Source organism: Falco naumanni, chromosome 4, assembly GCF_017639655.2.
Source record: "Falco naumanni isolate bFalNau1 chromosome 4, bFalNau1.pat, whole genome shotgun sequence".
NCBI lineage: Eukaryota > Metazoa > Chordata > Aves > Falconiformes > Falconidae > Falco > Falco naumanni.
The window spans coordinates 97,137,425-97,152,303 of NC_054057.1; positions in this window are offsets into that span (position 1 = coordinate 97,137,425).

A 14,879-nucleotide genomic window follows, 5' to 3' on the forward strand; every position below is an offset into this window, starting at 1 on the left:
GTGCTTATAAACAGGATCCAGCAGTGGGAATAAGAAATAGCAACCACGAACGGTGCAGGCGGTGGGGGTGAAGAACCCTGCAGAGACCCCTCACGCTCTCCACAGCTCAGCTTCACACAGCCCAGCCCAACCAAACACCACCAATACTCCCAAGAAACTCAAAACCAGAAAGACCTGGCAGCAGCAGGTAACTTGCTACCAAAGAAATCTTTATTCTACAGGGTAAAGAGAGTTCCGTTAATTTATTTGGCTAAAACAAGAGCTGATTGAAATCTCTCAACTGTGTTTTATTGAATAAGGTTTTTCACGTAAACAGTAATTTTGAAGGACCTTGGGGAGAGGAGGTGTGTTGAAGAAAATGTTGCTTTCTTGGCCACACTGAAAACTGATTTCCATGAACATCAGGCCTCTTGTGCTCTTGACTACATAAAGAATAGTGCTGTACCCTGAAATAGGAAATGGGATTTTCCGACTTTTTTATCAGCTTCCAAGATTAATAGCTTTATAAGAATCTAATTCTTTCAGAGATCCTGCACAAACATCTCCCCTTGCATCTTGCAATAGCAAACTCTTCAGTCCAAGTAGATACACAAAAACCTAGCAACTAATTTGAGCTCATTTTGTCATTCTGACAAGGCTGCAGGAAAAGAATGGGAGACAGAAGCATTACAGGGAAACTCCCAGATATGAAGTGGTGGCCAAAACCTCCCCCTGGCACTGACGAAGCCCCGTGAGTCAAGAGCAGTTCAAACGTGTGGCTGCTGCTCTGGTTGTTGGTTGGTGCGGCAGTGTTTTCGATATTCATTACAACAAGGAGTCCGTGATGAGCTCTTGGTGCTGTTTGTAGCACAAGCCCAGGTATAGGTCTTTTTTTCTGGTAATGACTTTGGCAGAAAATCAGCATCTGTTACAGCTTTTGACAACTTATAATTATGGTTGCAACTGCAGTCAAGTGATTTCAGACAGAAGAGCAAGTAATTTCCCAGTTATCCACGGGGGCAGCACCCTCCCCATCCGAACACCCATGGAGAAGAGAGCATTCCCACCGTTCAAGTTCCTGCAGAGCATGTGCATGAGGGGAAAATGCACCTTTTTTTTTTTTTTCCCCTTTAAGGAAAAAACCTTCCATTTTTCTACCTTTTACAATTGCTAGTGATTTTCTAGCATGTGAAACCTGGTGTCCCTGTGTGCCCACTGCTGCGTGCTGGAGCCCCGATGGACAGTATTGCCCTCAGCAAATCAATTCTACACCATGAGTGACCTCCACCTTTCTTATACTGACCCAACACACAACAGTACCATGACAAAAGTGTCTTCCTGCTCTTTTAGGGACTGTCTTGCTTCCCATCCTCAGTAACTATGCTGGACGCTTGATTCACTCCAGTTCAAACGCTATCGACAGTGGACCAGGTCCCCTGTGTTTTCAGGAGCCGCCCCCTCATGGGGCTGCACAGACAGCTCTGGGACAGCAGAGCTAGATGCAGCATCCTTTAGATCCATGCTGACTCCAGTGCCGGTACAGCTGAACCTACCCCCAACAAATTGCAGCACTACATTGAAGCAAGGCTGACATAAATGAGATCAGAAATGTGATTCATCACTTTTAGAAGCCACTTTGCTGCGTTTTTCAAGAATCATGACACACTTTTAGCTGAATTTTACCAAGAAATCAATTATCCGCTAGCTATTACATTTATCAAAACAGGTTTCCAGTGATGTAAATCATCATCACCTCGCTGAAGCTGGTAGCACCGAGCCCATCTGCATGAGCCGGGCAAGTAGCCTATCTCCTGTTTGGATGGATAGCAATATATGGCCCTTGTACAGCTGACAGACGTTTACGGAGGCTAATTACGGGGACTGCAAGAATATCAGTTACTTTGACATGTTAATGGTTTCTTTTTAATTAGATACACAGGCACAGAGGTGATTGCAAATAATTCAGTTGTTGATGAGCTAATGTGTCTCTACCAGGACAGGTCCCCAGATATGCTTTGTTCCACACCAAAGAGCAGTCCATCAAGGATGGGGAAGCTCTTCAAGCAAGACCAAGGCTGGGAACGCCATCTGTGCAGTAAAACTGAGCCCGAGTGCCTTGTTTGCCATAAACTGCCCCGTTTGTGGTGGTGTCTTGCCTGACCCAAGCCCAGCCCTAGCTGGAAGCAAGGTGGATGTAGCAGAAAGCAGCTGGTGCTACAGGGTTTGGGTGGACACGGGCTGCAGCAGGGAAAGGAGGAGAGATATGGGGGTCGGGGGGGAGGCCCCTGGCAGGTCATGGTGATCTGATTAACCCCACACATGCGGGACACACAGCTGTGTACGGTGTGTTGTGGGTCTGGGAGCGGCAGTTGCATCTTTCATTATTTAAACCAGAATAAACAGCAAAATGCCTTGATTTTGTGAAGCTGGGGGATATCCGTCGGCATTTGGCAGGGCTGGAGGAGGCTGCCAGGCACAGCTGCCAGCTGGGAGCCTGTGGGCACGGCCTCACCTCCGAAGGGGCCGGTGCTGGGTCCCTGGCCAGGGGAGAGCGGCGGTGGGCACCCTCACCTCTGCAGGAGCAGCACTTGCCACGCCACGGTGCCCACGGGGCAGGCGGGTCTCCTGCCCTCAGACCTGCCGCTCCTGCCTTGGGACCACTGGGGATGGAGGTGGCTTTGAGCAGGAGATCCATACTGTTTTCAGGATGCAATTAGAAAAATAAAGAGATAAAGGCTCTTTTGCTTTTGACCTCAGGTATGAATACCTCAAAGAATTACCTTGTCATTACGTGGAATATATGATTACAAGCATGTATACTTTTAATAACAACCTAGCGCTAGCGGTATGGCTTGCTTTGTCAAGCTTTCAGGGTCACCGAGTTAGCTTATGAGAATTCAACTGAAGTTCCAGGTGTCAACGTATGCGGAATGATGGTATCTGTACAGGGTGACACAAGGCCTTTCCATACAGGAATGGTAACTCCATATTTAAAAATCCTCTCTGCAAACCCATCTTATTTTGCTATCCTTCATATCCATAAGCCATATTTCACAGAAAATTCTATCCCTTTCCTAGAAAACTAGCCAGTGAAGCAGCTTCCACTTCTCTATAGCTGTGATACTGGGAGCGACCATCTTCCCCACACTCCATTTCCCCAGGAATTTCTTCTTTGCGGTCTGCAGTGAAATTACACAATGCCACTGTGTAAAAGAGAGCAGCGAGCTCTCAATGGGTATTTAAGCCCTTATTTGTAGGAGTAGGATGCAAAGTTGGCTGGATTTCCAGAATGGATGCTGACTCAATAATTTTTCCCGTGTCCCATAGCAATCCCGTTGGCATACACCATCCTCTGCACAGACACCACGCGTACATGTGTGAGTACCAAACCTATACATGTTTCAGCTTCTCTTTTTTAACCTAAATAAGGATAATGGAGCATGGTGTGGAAGATCCCAGCTTTGCTGGGATTTAAGGAAAGACAAACTTCCTGTCACCCCCCTGCCTGCCTTCAGCAGCCTCCACAAGAAGGGGAACTACTTTGTTTAGCATCAGCCATTCTTGCTCAGAAAGAAAATTTTCTTTCATCAAGACATACAATTACTACACATGGCATTCATAAAAACAATGCCATGTTTAGCAATTTGTAGCATTAACCTTGGAAGGAATTTTCTCTGGTGGAGTTTGACAACTTTGTACAAAAAAAAAATAAAAAAAATAAATTTCTTTAAGCAGAAAATAGTCTTTAAGGGAAGCAAATTTAAATACAAACTAAAGTTCCCTCACACCGTGCTGTAAATCACAAGGGAAACATAATTCATTTGCAGCAGTTTTCAACACGAAAACTTGGCAGTCTTTCAGCAAGTTTCATAATTGCTCTATTTTAAACTTCAGCTTGAAAATGCTCAAGATAGCTTTTGGTTTTATTGAAAGGTTAATTTCACACCTACAGAAAAATATCAGCTTTCCATTAGATCTAACGGAGTGTTAAATGCAAAAATTACAGTCCCTTCATATAAATGTGCAAAGTTGGTTGCATTTTTAACCCATCTTGCTTTCCCATTCTTTCCCAGCGGAGTGGAGGCACAACAGGCGGCCGCGCTGCCTCTGCGGGCATGCTGGGCACGACGCCTGCCGGCAGCACCACCACTGGCACCCACTGCACCTACTCGCATGTTACTCCTGGGTGAGAGCTGCAAGACGACGCCAGCCGCAGTCATTCCGGTGCTAGCTACGGGGGTGGTGGTCCTTAGCAGCCCATGCCTGAAAAGCACCCAGCATGAAGGGCAAATGGGGACACATCCCAGACATTAGTGTTGAACAAAAATACTAATTCACAAATTTATGCCAAAGTATCTCAGTAATCACCGTCACATCTCTTGGCTCACCTTAGTGTTAGAACGGTGCAAACAAGGGGTAGGCAAACAAAGAATTTGCCTGTATCCTTCTCCATCCCCTAAGCTGAATTTTCTATTTGGGAGAGGTGTGCCCTTGGGGATTCCTGTGTCCCCTCTCCCATGACCAGGCAAGCACAGCTCCTCTGCCACTGGGGGGGTCAAATTAGGGCACAGAATTAGGAAAAAATGATAAAATAGTTCTGGTGAGCTGTGCACTTGGTGCAACGTCCCACCCCACCAAGGTGCACTGAGTCCATCAGTCGTTCAGGGTGGGAGAATGTCCCCATGGAGCCACTCCTGAATAGCCAGAGGAGCCCCAGAGGGCACTTCTAAGCATCTAGGGCTAAGTATCGTGCAGTAATTGTTTTGTGACACAGCCTAAACTTCAGCTTCCCACACCCTAGACAAAGGTTTGAGAAAGTCCCTGCAAACCCAATGCTTTCACAGTCTGTGTTTTGCAACCTCCACTTCCCCCAAACCAGCGTTTCCCTCCTGCTTCTCAGCTCGGCGCTTCCATCAATGAAACACTGATAGCACTTACAGCAGTAGTTTCAGTTACACCCCACCCCCCCCTCCAATGGATACAGACACTTCGTGGCTCCCGAAACCATCATCCCTCCAAGCAACAAGCGCGTGTGTGAGCGCGAGCATGCACACTGCCATAGGGCGAGGAGGAGGGGCAGATACAGAGGGGCAAGTTCGTGCAGCCATATGCACGAGGAGTACCATTAGGAAAAACATAGCTTTTGCCCTCAAGAAAACTATGATTCAGTCACTACTTTATGAGGGGGGAAAAAAGTCACACTGAATTTCATTTAGGTATTTTAAGTTCAATCTCACCAGAAACTATTTGTTGAGGGAAGAGGGAAAGGGAGGGGGTTAATTAATCCCAGTGAATCCTGGCACCATGGCTCTGTGCAAGGCACATTTAACATTGCAGGGTGCTCCCTTGACATTGCCAGGGGCTCCTGCCTGAGGAAGGTGCTGCTTGGGGCAGAGGGAACATCCGCGGGGCTCAGGGGACTTGCAAAGCTGCCAGCTGCCATCTCGCCCCATCTGAATGAGCAAAATGCAGTGCATGGCCACCAGCACGCCAGGGTGCTGAGCCACAGCTCAGCTGGGATTACAGCACATGCATGGGCTGCTGTGTCCCAGGTTCCCCAGGAACAATTTAATCACCAATTGCAGACAAAGGATTAATGCCACAGAAGGAACAGGTTTATTGATTGCAATTTACATCCCCTGCCGCGTGCTTCCCTATGCCAGTGCAGGGATGTGCAGGGGAGGCAGTGCAGCAGAGCCCAGATGCGAGCCCCAAAGCACCTTCTCCAAAGCATGCAGTTTCCATCTCCTTCAGGAAGAGCTCTTGGATTTGTGGCAGTTTTCATTATCAGTGGCAATTTTTATTGCAAGCTTTAGATCCACAGCACCCAAAAAATAACTGGGGGCATCTCATGCTCCAGAGCTCTGGCCTTAAAGCCGGTCACACGCTCCTCCCTGCAATAGCAAAGCAGACCTTGTGCATGGCACAGACAGCCAGGCCTGCAAATAGCTTGGTCTGGACTCCTCACTGGGCAGAGGTTTGGAAAACAGCTTAGAGAAGCAGCCTTCAACCAGCCTGGAGGCTGGGAGCAGGCAGTGCTGAAGCAGGCCTTCCTAAGTGCTCTGGGTGAGGTGGTACCTTGCCTTTTTGAGGTTGGTGTGTCTGAGAAGTGAGACACAGCCCAGATAAGGAACTGCCAGAGAAGGTATCAATAAGATAACTGGGTTTTCTTTAGCTGCTTGCTTTCTTTTAAAACAGGTTTCTAGTTTCTCCCTGCAATTATGAGGATAAATAACTTGGATGTCTTGGGTTCTCTTGTCTAGAAACAGCAGGAAAAATGTAGCTTATGAAAAAATGTAGCTGTCTTTTTAAAAATAAGCTTCTTTTTAACATTTGCAAGTTATCAGCATTGCAAGGATCCTGGCAGTGGGTAAGCCATCCTGCAGAAGATGGATGGACAATTGTTGAACAAAGGCTTGAGCAATTTGTCTGACTTAGTGGGAAGTTGAAAAAAAAGTTCAGTCGTCAATGAGAACAGCTCCAGGCATCCTTCTGAAAGTCCCAGGTGAGCATCATCCCTTACCCAAAAGGCAGGTAACATTTATACTGCTCTCTGGCATTCAGTCTCTGGCCTTTAGAATCGCTGCTCTTCCGATCTTCCCCATGTAAATCATCACACTTCCCCTTTTTATGATATTCTAATTAAGAAAACTGTGATAACAGTAACTAATTATGTCCATAACACATTTTGAAGTGCTCTCTCCGCCTGTCAACACTCAGAACGGGAGTCTAAACTTTGGCAAGGGTCCCAGAGCCAAAAAAGGGTCTGGAGCAAGATGCCACTAACCTCCTGTCATTAATCTTAGATAAAGAAGTTCCTATGAAAAACCAGCAATTCATTTGCCATCAGTCTCTGGGATCCTTGTTCAGCTTTTCTGACACAGCTCAGTTACACTCTTCCAATCACTCTCTCAAGTGTACAGTCACTGTCATTTTACTATCCCATTTTCCTGAATAAACGGTTCCTGTTTGGAAGGATTGGGTATTAGGATGGACTAAGAGCAGTATTTCATCTTTCAGGAGACTCTGAACTACACCGGAACTTTAAAAAAAAAAAACACTAACAGATCAGTGTGATTGCATAGCTTCCCCAAATACACACAAACCCTCAAGTTTTGTCACCTCAATGTTTCAGCTGCAGCATCCTTCTCCCAGCTCGGGGGGCTGCTCGGTGTGGCATGCAGGGAAAGCACAGTCTGGGCAGCCCGTCTTGTTGGGGTCAGAAGGGAGAGCTTGCCAGAGCTCCAGAAGTCAAGGCACTGGGGTTTCCAAGATCGGGGGAATTAAACTGCATTTTAGCATCATGATAGAGCGAAGCTCTGCAGCTGGTTTAGCAGATTGAGAAAACGTATCAACCAACACATCCAAATTTCAGAAGTTCCAGCAATTAGCAGAGACTCTGACACCTGCTTTGTTGGGACATCACCAGAGAGATGGCGGCCAGCACACCTGACCAGACATACCTCAAGCTACGGTCATCACCAGCAAGCCTCCTCCATCTCTTCCTCCACCAGCAACACACCCAGCCTGCAGCTGTAACTTCAGCCTCCCCTGCCCAGTCCTAACTGGGACATCTGCCCCTGCTTCCCACCATCTCACCTCGCCTCCCTCACCATAAAACAGCACTGCCAGCTGGAGACCTGCAGGCATCTCTGACTGCCTCCATGGGGGAGTTTTGTATTTAAAACGATGGAGAACAGACTCAATTGTCTAATGGGGGGGTTCAAGTTCCTCTACAGCATCTTTGGCCAAGGTTTTTATACCATTTTCCCACCTGATTTAATTCCTGAGAAAATCATCTAACATGCTAGATTTCATATTGCAAACAGAGATGTAAACTGTTTGAATGCCACAGGCCTGGGTTGTATCTGCAACATCAAAGGAAACCCATCATCTTGATGAATAATGGGTGAAATCTGCATGGATCTGGCTGGCTAGATGGTAGGAAGTGCCTCTCCAGGGAGTATTACTGTTTTAGCCATGTCAGGCCTATGAGTTACAGATTTTTGCAGTGTATAAATTTATTATGTAGATTCATGTGGTCTACAGAACACAAAAGGTGGCATAAATATATATTACAGTGCCAACAGCTTGTTTTATCTCAATGCCTGACAGTTTACAACTGACATTGAAGAGAACAGCGACGAGCAGCCACTTTGCAAGCCCTCTCTGTAAAAGGCAATTGGATCAGATAGTGGAACCGGTGGGACAAGCCTCCACCATTTTCAGCTAAACTGTTATGATAGGGACTCGAGCAGCTCTGCAATGCGGTTTCAGATCGTATCTGGTACTGTGCTTTGTGCTCTCCTGAGCTGGCTGCAATTACAGATGAGTTATTGGTCATTTCTTTGGGATAAACTTGTCCCACGCCTGTGTAACACAGTAGAATCCTACTTGCCATTTAGAGAGCAAAATGCATTCAAAGGACTAGATAACCAGCCTATTACCAGTGCTAATTTCACTTACATTATCAGGGTTAAAACCCACACAGCTATTGCTAAGCCCAGCAGCGCAATTCAGTGTCCGAAATGACCCCAGCAGGGAGCAGTGGCTGCGCTGGTCAGGGCAGCCCAGCCAGATGCAGGTGCTCCTGACATCTTCCAGAAGAAATGAAACCCCATCCTTCTTTGACTCACAATGCACCACGAAAAGCGGCAAACTCAGACTCCGAACAGCTTGGCTGGATGTCAAGTGTGTGGTGTTTGCACATAAAGTGGAGATGCAGGCTGACCAACGCAAGCTTGCAAAGCAGCAGTGAAAGTAATATTAGCTGGCGCAAATACGACTAGTTATTTCTTTTTGGTGCTACTCTGCACACATGATCAGCTGCCGTGGGAGCTTTTTTGTTTCGTGTATGCCACTGCAAAGTGAAACTAAAATGTTGGCACACTAGGACAGCGGCCCTTATCTCCTGCTGTGACTGCAAAAAAATCACATTGCACCTCTGCTCAAGAAGTTTACGACAGCAGTGGTGGTGCTGGGCTTCCCCAGGGAAGGTGGCAGGTTTGAAGGTTAAACCATGACAGGGCTCAGAGGGGACAGTTTGGCACAGCCAGCAGGCTGCAAAGGTTAATCTGTTACTACACGACACGCCTCGAGGGGTTTTGCCTTCTGAACCCAGGCAGCAAGGACAGGAATGGTTGTGTGGAGCCTCTCCCAGGCATTTTGGCACGAAAATGCAGATACCTCCTACAATAATGCTGGTGGGGGGTTAGTGGCCTGGGAGGAGCGGAAAAAGTGAAGGAAAAATTAAAAGAAAAAAATGCTAAATTTCAGTTTAGATCTATTTAATGATTAAAGGAAGCTAAACAAAAAAAATTGTTTTCCCCTCTAAAAAAAAAGATGTCAGAACATTTTCATTTCACAGCCAGAAAGTATCATCTTACTTCTAGTGCTCTCTGCTTTTTCTGAGGAGCTAGAAGTTTGGAGAATGAAACAACTCTGGGAAGTATCACTGAGTAGAAAAGCAAGATTTTTGCTGAGAAGCCATTTCTGGGAGTTTTAACCATACAATGGGATGCGACACAGCATCTGCTCCTTTGGCAAACTATTGCCTCACATTTGTTTTGGGACATCAACAGCTTTATTCATTATTAAGGAATATTCACATGCCAAGGAAAGATTGGCATTTCTGAGAGATGCTCACAAAATGTCCATGAGTTTTAGCACATGCCTCCTTATTCAAAGTTTACACCAGAAATATGGCATCCACCATCCTCTTGTCCTTAAAAATATTTCTCTCATTCATCAGCGCATGGTTTAGATCAAAACCAGAAGGCAGGAACAATTCCAGTCAGCGATCTGTGAGCAGTCCCTTGTCTGAAGGATACACATCAAGAAGTGACGAGTTGTTGATCACTTAAAAAAAAAAAAAAAAAAAAAGAATAATAATCCCTGAAAATGCTTTGTAAATGAAGTGCTTATTAGGAAAGAGATCTAATTTGCAGCTCATCTCCTGACTGTGGCAGCTCCACATCGATTGCTGCTCCCAGGTTGCTGATGGATGGCACAAGGCACACAGAGGCTGGAGGCGCTCCCCTCAGCTTTGTGCATGCAGGGATAAGATCACAGGTGGAGACATTGTCAAATCATAGATTAGACCAGACTGGCCCTGGTCTGTGATGTACTGTACAGGAAATATGGGTGTTTATTAACACAGGTGCTCTCAAAACTCTTCCACCGCACCCAAAGGAAAGCCCGGCTCCTCTGTGGTTTTTGCCCACAGAAAAACTGGGCAGGCACAGGGAGGTTTTGCTCAACCACCATCCCCATGCCTGCCAGAACTGGCAGGGCAGCACCACTTGCCATAGGGAAACCTGGCCGAAAAACCAGCAGAGTGGAAGATGTAACTCTTCCCAAGGTGACAAGCAGCTGAGCTCCCTGAAAGCCAGAACCGATTCAGAAAAGGCAAGGAGAGACCCTCCACAAGCAAAGCACAGGGCTGATCCCTTCCACACAGCGTCCCAGAAGGTCCCATCTGCCATAACCCCATCCAAGAATCCCTTTTAAGCCACAATTTCACAGACCTTTTAAATCCTTGTATTTGAATATTTTCATGCATATAAAGGTCTGCTTTGCTATCCTTAAGGGTAAGCCAGTTAACTAATAACTTCCACCTATAAACCCCATCTTCTGCCTGCAGCAAGCATCAAGACACAAACAGAATCAAGGCAGCATGAGGATATGTCTGCATGGCTTCAAGCTTGAGCCAAAAGCCTGGGTTTGTAACTCTAAATGCTTGTACACACACCCCCCTAGCTCTGATTTACCGGTGGAAACAGCTTCTTGGAGAACAGATGCAGTGCTTGTGGGCTGCTCCCCACACCCATCCCTGTGGCTGCTGCAGCACATCTCAGGCATCTACCGAGTGGCCACAGCTCCCAGCTCAGCAAACTGAGCCAGCTTGGATCGGCTGTGCTCTAATGTGCCCATCTGCGCGCTGCAGAGGCTCAGCACCTGCTTTACAGCTGATTGAGATGTCTCTGCCTATGGCAGAGGGAAAAAGAAACCCTGCAAAGCCTCCCTTTTTGTCAGTTAGAGCCCAAGCACATACTTGCATCAGGCTCTAAGTTGATTCACTTCATCCACTCTGTAGGCAAAAGCGATCTTTTCCCCCTGCGCACACGTAGCCATATTAACCGCCTCCCTCTACTTACAAGGATGCTCCGTTTGCATCCCTCACCCCCAGGATGCACCTTTTCCCAGGTGACACCATTTATCAAGCACAGCAGGCTCCCTCTTTCACTGGGTCAGGCACAGGAGCTAGTATTTATAGGCTTTCATGGGCTTTGGATACCTTAAATGTCTTCCCATTACTATACAGGGAACCAGAGCCATTTCCAGTTTGGAACGGAGCCAGTGCAGCAGGGCTTCTCCCTCAGACCGGCTGAGAGCTGCTTGCAGCCCTGCCAGATGCCAAGACCCAGCGGCAGCGTGGGCAAGATGCACATGCTGTGAAGTCCCCGAGGTACTCTCTGTGCTGACGACCACCTACTGACCTTCCTCGCCAACGGTTAACATAAAGGTGTGCTTATACAGGGAGGGCTCCCTTATGGAGCAGCGCTATTGTATCTGAACACGTGCTTTATCCAGGCGGTTACTCCGGTGTTGCAATACAGACAGAAGCTGTGAGACACACCAGGGGTGCCAGGTGTTTGAGGCACCCAAGTAAAGATGTCCTATGGCAAAATCCTGTTCCAAAGTAACTCCAGTCTTAGCTTGGGGAGCCTGAGACCCTATAAAAAAACGCCTTAAAATTACAGGGTGCTTTCTGCATTTTCTAGTAGATGTCTTGAAAGGATTTGTTTGACGATACAATACTGCAAAACCTAGGTTATTCGCATTTATATTAGGCATCATTTACCCTTCAGAAGAAGCTGCATTACAGAGACAAGGAAAAAAGTCATATATAAGGTGGGGGTAGAATCTGTTGTGCGTGAGACACGGATTTCTGCAATGATTTGCCTGGGTAAAGGTTATTTAATTTAGCGAGATATGTTGTACTCAAGTGTTTAAATTAGAAACCTGCTCCGAGCTGAGGATCTTTGATTAGACAAAGAGGAGAACAGTAATCACTTGGAGCACTACACACAAGGGGCGAGCAGCCACTCAGAATCCCTAATTTATAACTTACTTATACACTGCAAAGCCCACACACCTTAATGGTTTAGATATTCTGCTTTATGCCAAATGACTAAAAGCTCCTTGTGTGAGCAGACAGCCACTCACAGTCAGGTCATTTATCTTTCAAAATTGCAACAGAGCAATCTTGTCCTCTCCAGTTGGAGGTCTCTCTCTAGGCACAGGCATCTCGAGGTGGCTGCATTTCAATACACATCATTTGAGAGCCTGCTGCGGGCAAGCTCAAGCAGACAGCAAAGTTGTGAAGTTGCTTCTCAATATGCAAACCATGATCATTATTGTATGCTGTGAAAGTACCAGCATGTCACCCTGCCCAGTGACCGCAGGACAGCTGCTTCTAGAAACACGGTAAATTTCCTTTATCCCAGCAACAGACCTCTATTTACAGAGGTATGTGTGAGAAGCCTGAGCCAAGGAGCTACCTATACAAATACATCAGGACCAGGGTAGCATCTCCCCCCAGGCACTTTAATCTGGCCTCTTCCAAGCCTAGTAACAGGAGCATGGGGCTTCCTGACTTTTTTTCAAATCTAGATCCTTCCCTAGGGTTGACTTGCAGATGTAGGAGCTGGGAGCTTCATTCCCCAGGCTCCAGCATCAGGCAGTCACAGTGGCTCGCTGCAGGACCACAGCCCTTGCTGCAGCACAGAGGATGTACTTCTTGGGCAGCCAGTGCAGGAGGATCATGGCATGCAACAGGCTCCAGGGTGTCACTGCTCGAGGACTGATAATGTATTGGTAGAAAACAGACTATGGAAAAAAAAAAATTATTATAGTTGGAGTAAAATAGCTCTATGCCTGTCACCTCTGGCCCAACATTAGGTTTGTGATGGAGTCAGAGATGGTCTGAGCCTGGTTTTTTTTTGCGACACTTTTAATAAAACGCACTGCAAAGCCTGTATTGCACTAAGCTAGACACGTAGAACCCCCCACGATCACTTTAGGAATGAAAGGCCTCTGCAGCAAGGCAGGGACCCACACCGGGCTCTCAGGCTGGACAGGCTGGTGGGACACACCTCTGTCCTGGGCACTTGGGAGCAGATTTTCACCAGCCTGCTCCTGTCTCACAGAGGATTGCTCACAGTCCTATCACCAAGGGGGAAGAGAAGTGAAAAGCCACAAGTATCTATCTTCCTCTGAGGAAGGCGCAGATACTGCTGTTATCTTTATGACAATTTTTAGCGGCATCAGCACGCACCACGCTCAGCAGCACAGTTGAAATCTGTTGTGTCTGGGATCAGCAGACAGATCTTTGCCTGCTGTCTTTGCTGGTACATTAGCACGTCTTACATTAATTCATCAAATTAAGAACGCTGCAGTAAAGCAGAGAAAACTTGCTGGAAAAAAGCTCGCTAAATGTTCCATGCAATTTTGTTTTGGATACTTCAACCAAGAGTATCCCTACCCTGAGGCACAGTCGTTACACAACCAAGTCCCTGAGACAAAGCCTGGCTGGGGGGGTTGGGAAGGTTCCCTTAGCACAATGGGCACAAACACCCAGGAGCTGGGCTTGTACGTCCCAAAGCGTATGGAAGGAGAGGGCTCAGTACCGTGGCTTCGAGAGATGCGATGATACATGGAATGTGGCGTATTTGTTCCCAGTGACTGGTGTCGGGGCAGTTTTGCGGCTCACGCTATTAACACAGGCAAGTGCCTACGAGCAGAGTGCTGGGAGCTGGGATGTGGCTGGACTAACAACACACGTTTAAGAAAGCACATGGTATTGTGCTATACATCTCAGTGTGTGATTAACTCCGGTTACCCCAGGACAGGCACCATTCATCACCGGTCTGTCTCCTAGGGCTCCACCAGCAGCACGGCAGCACTGGGAAGGTCACTTCCCCGGGACCCCCTGCTCATCCTTCCTCGCCCCATAGCACAGGGCTGGGGTTTGCCGGTTGGTTGCTCCTTGAGTCAGCCCACACACCATAGGGAAGGAGTTAAGGTTTTGCCCCTCCTTGAAACCAGGTCCACACTGAGCACCCCCAGGACTTCTGTTACTGTAAATAATATAAACCTTTTGTATTTTTGGTCTTGTATTTCTAGACAGGCTTCCAAGCCCCAGCCTTCCTTCTATCCCCAAGGAACCAATAACTAATGAATAATTGAGAGACCTGATTTTGGAGCAGTGTCTCAGAGCTCACTTGAGCGCACATCACATGGGACTCGGCATTTGGCTCCCACTGCCTGCACCTGTGAAAGGGGGTCTCCCGAGAAAGAGCCGATGGCTTTTCTGCAGTAATTACCTTCAGCGAGATGCAGTTAAAGCACAGCAGCATGTTACAGACGAAATGGCAAACCAGCAAGTCTGCTGTTGGCATGGCCCCCTCCCTATTAACTAATGGGATATATTAAAGCGGAGGAGTTTCCGAACAATCAGATTAAAAAAATAAAGAGGTCTGTGCCTGGAAAAATGCAAACCTTCATGAAATATTTGGCACCTTTCAGATTCTAACTAGCAGGAAAGGAGAGAAGAGAAATATTAAGCTGCAAAACAGACTGGCTTTGCACTCTTTACACTTTGTACACTTTACTGCCAGTAAGCTATTACTCAGCTCACAGATTAATTAAAAAAAAAATATATTTTTTTTTCAAAGAGCTTCCACCACAGATACTATAGCCACAGCTGCCTGTGGTGGAGTGACAACCCCTCTCTTGTTAACATCAATACCAGAGACATCAGAAAAGACAAACATGATACTGGGATTTGGGAAAGAGCCCTGGGATAGGGGTGGGGGCACGGAGCCCTGCCAGCTGCA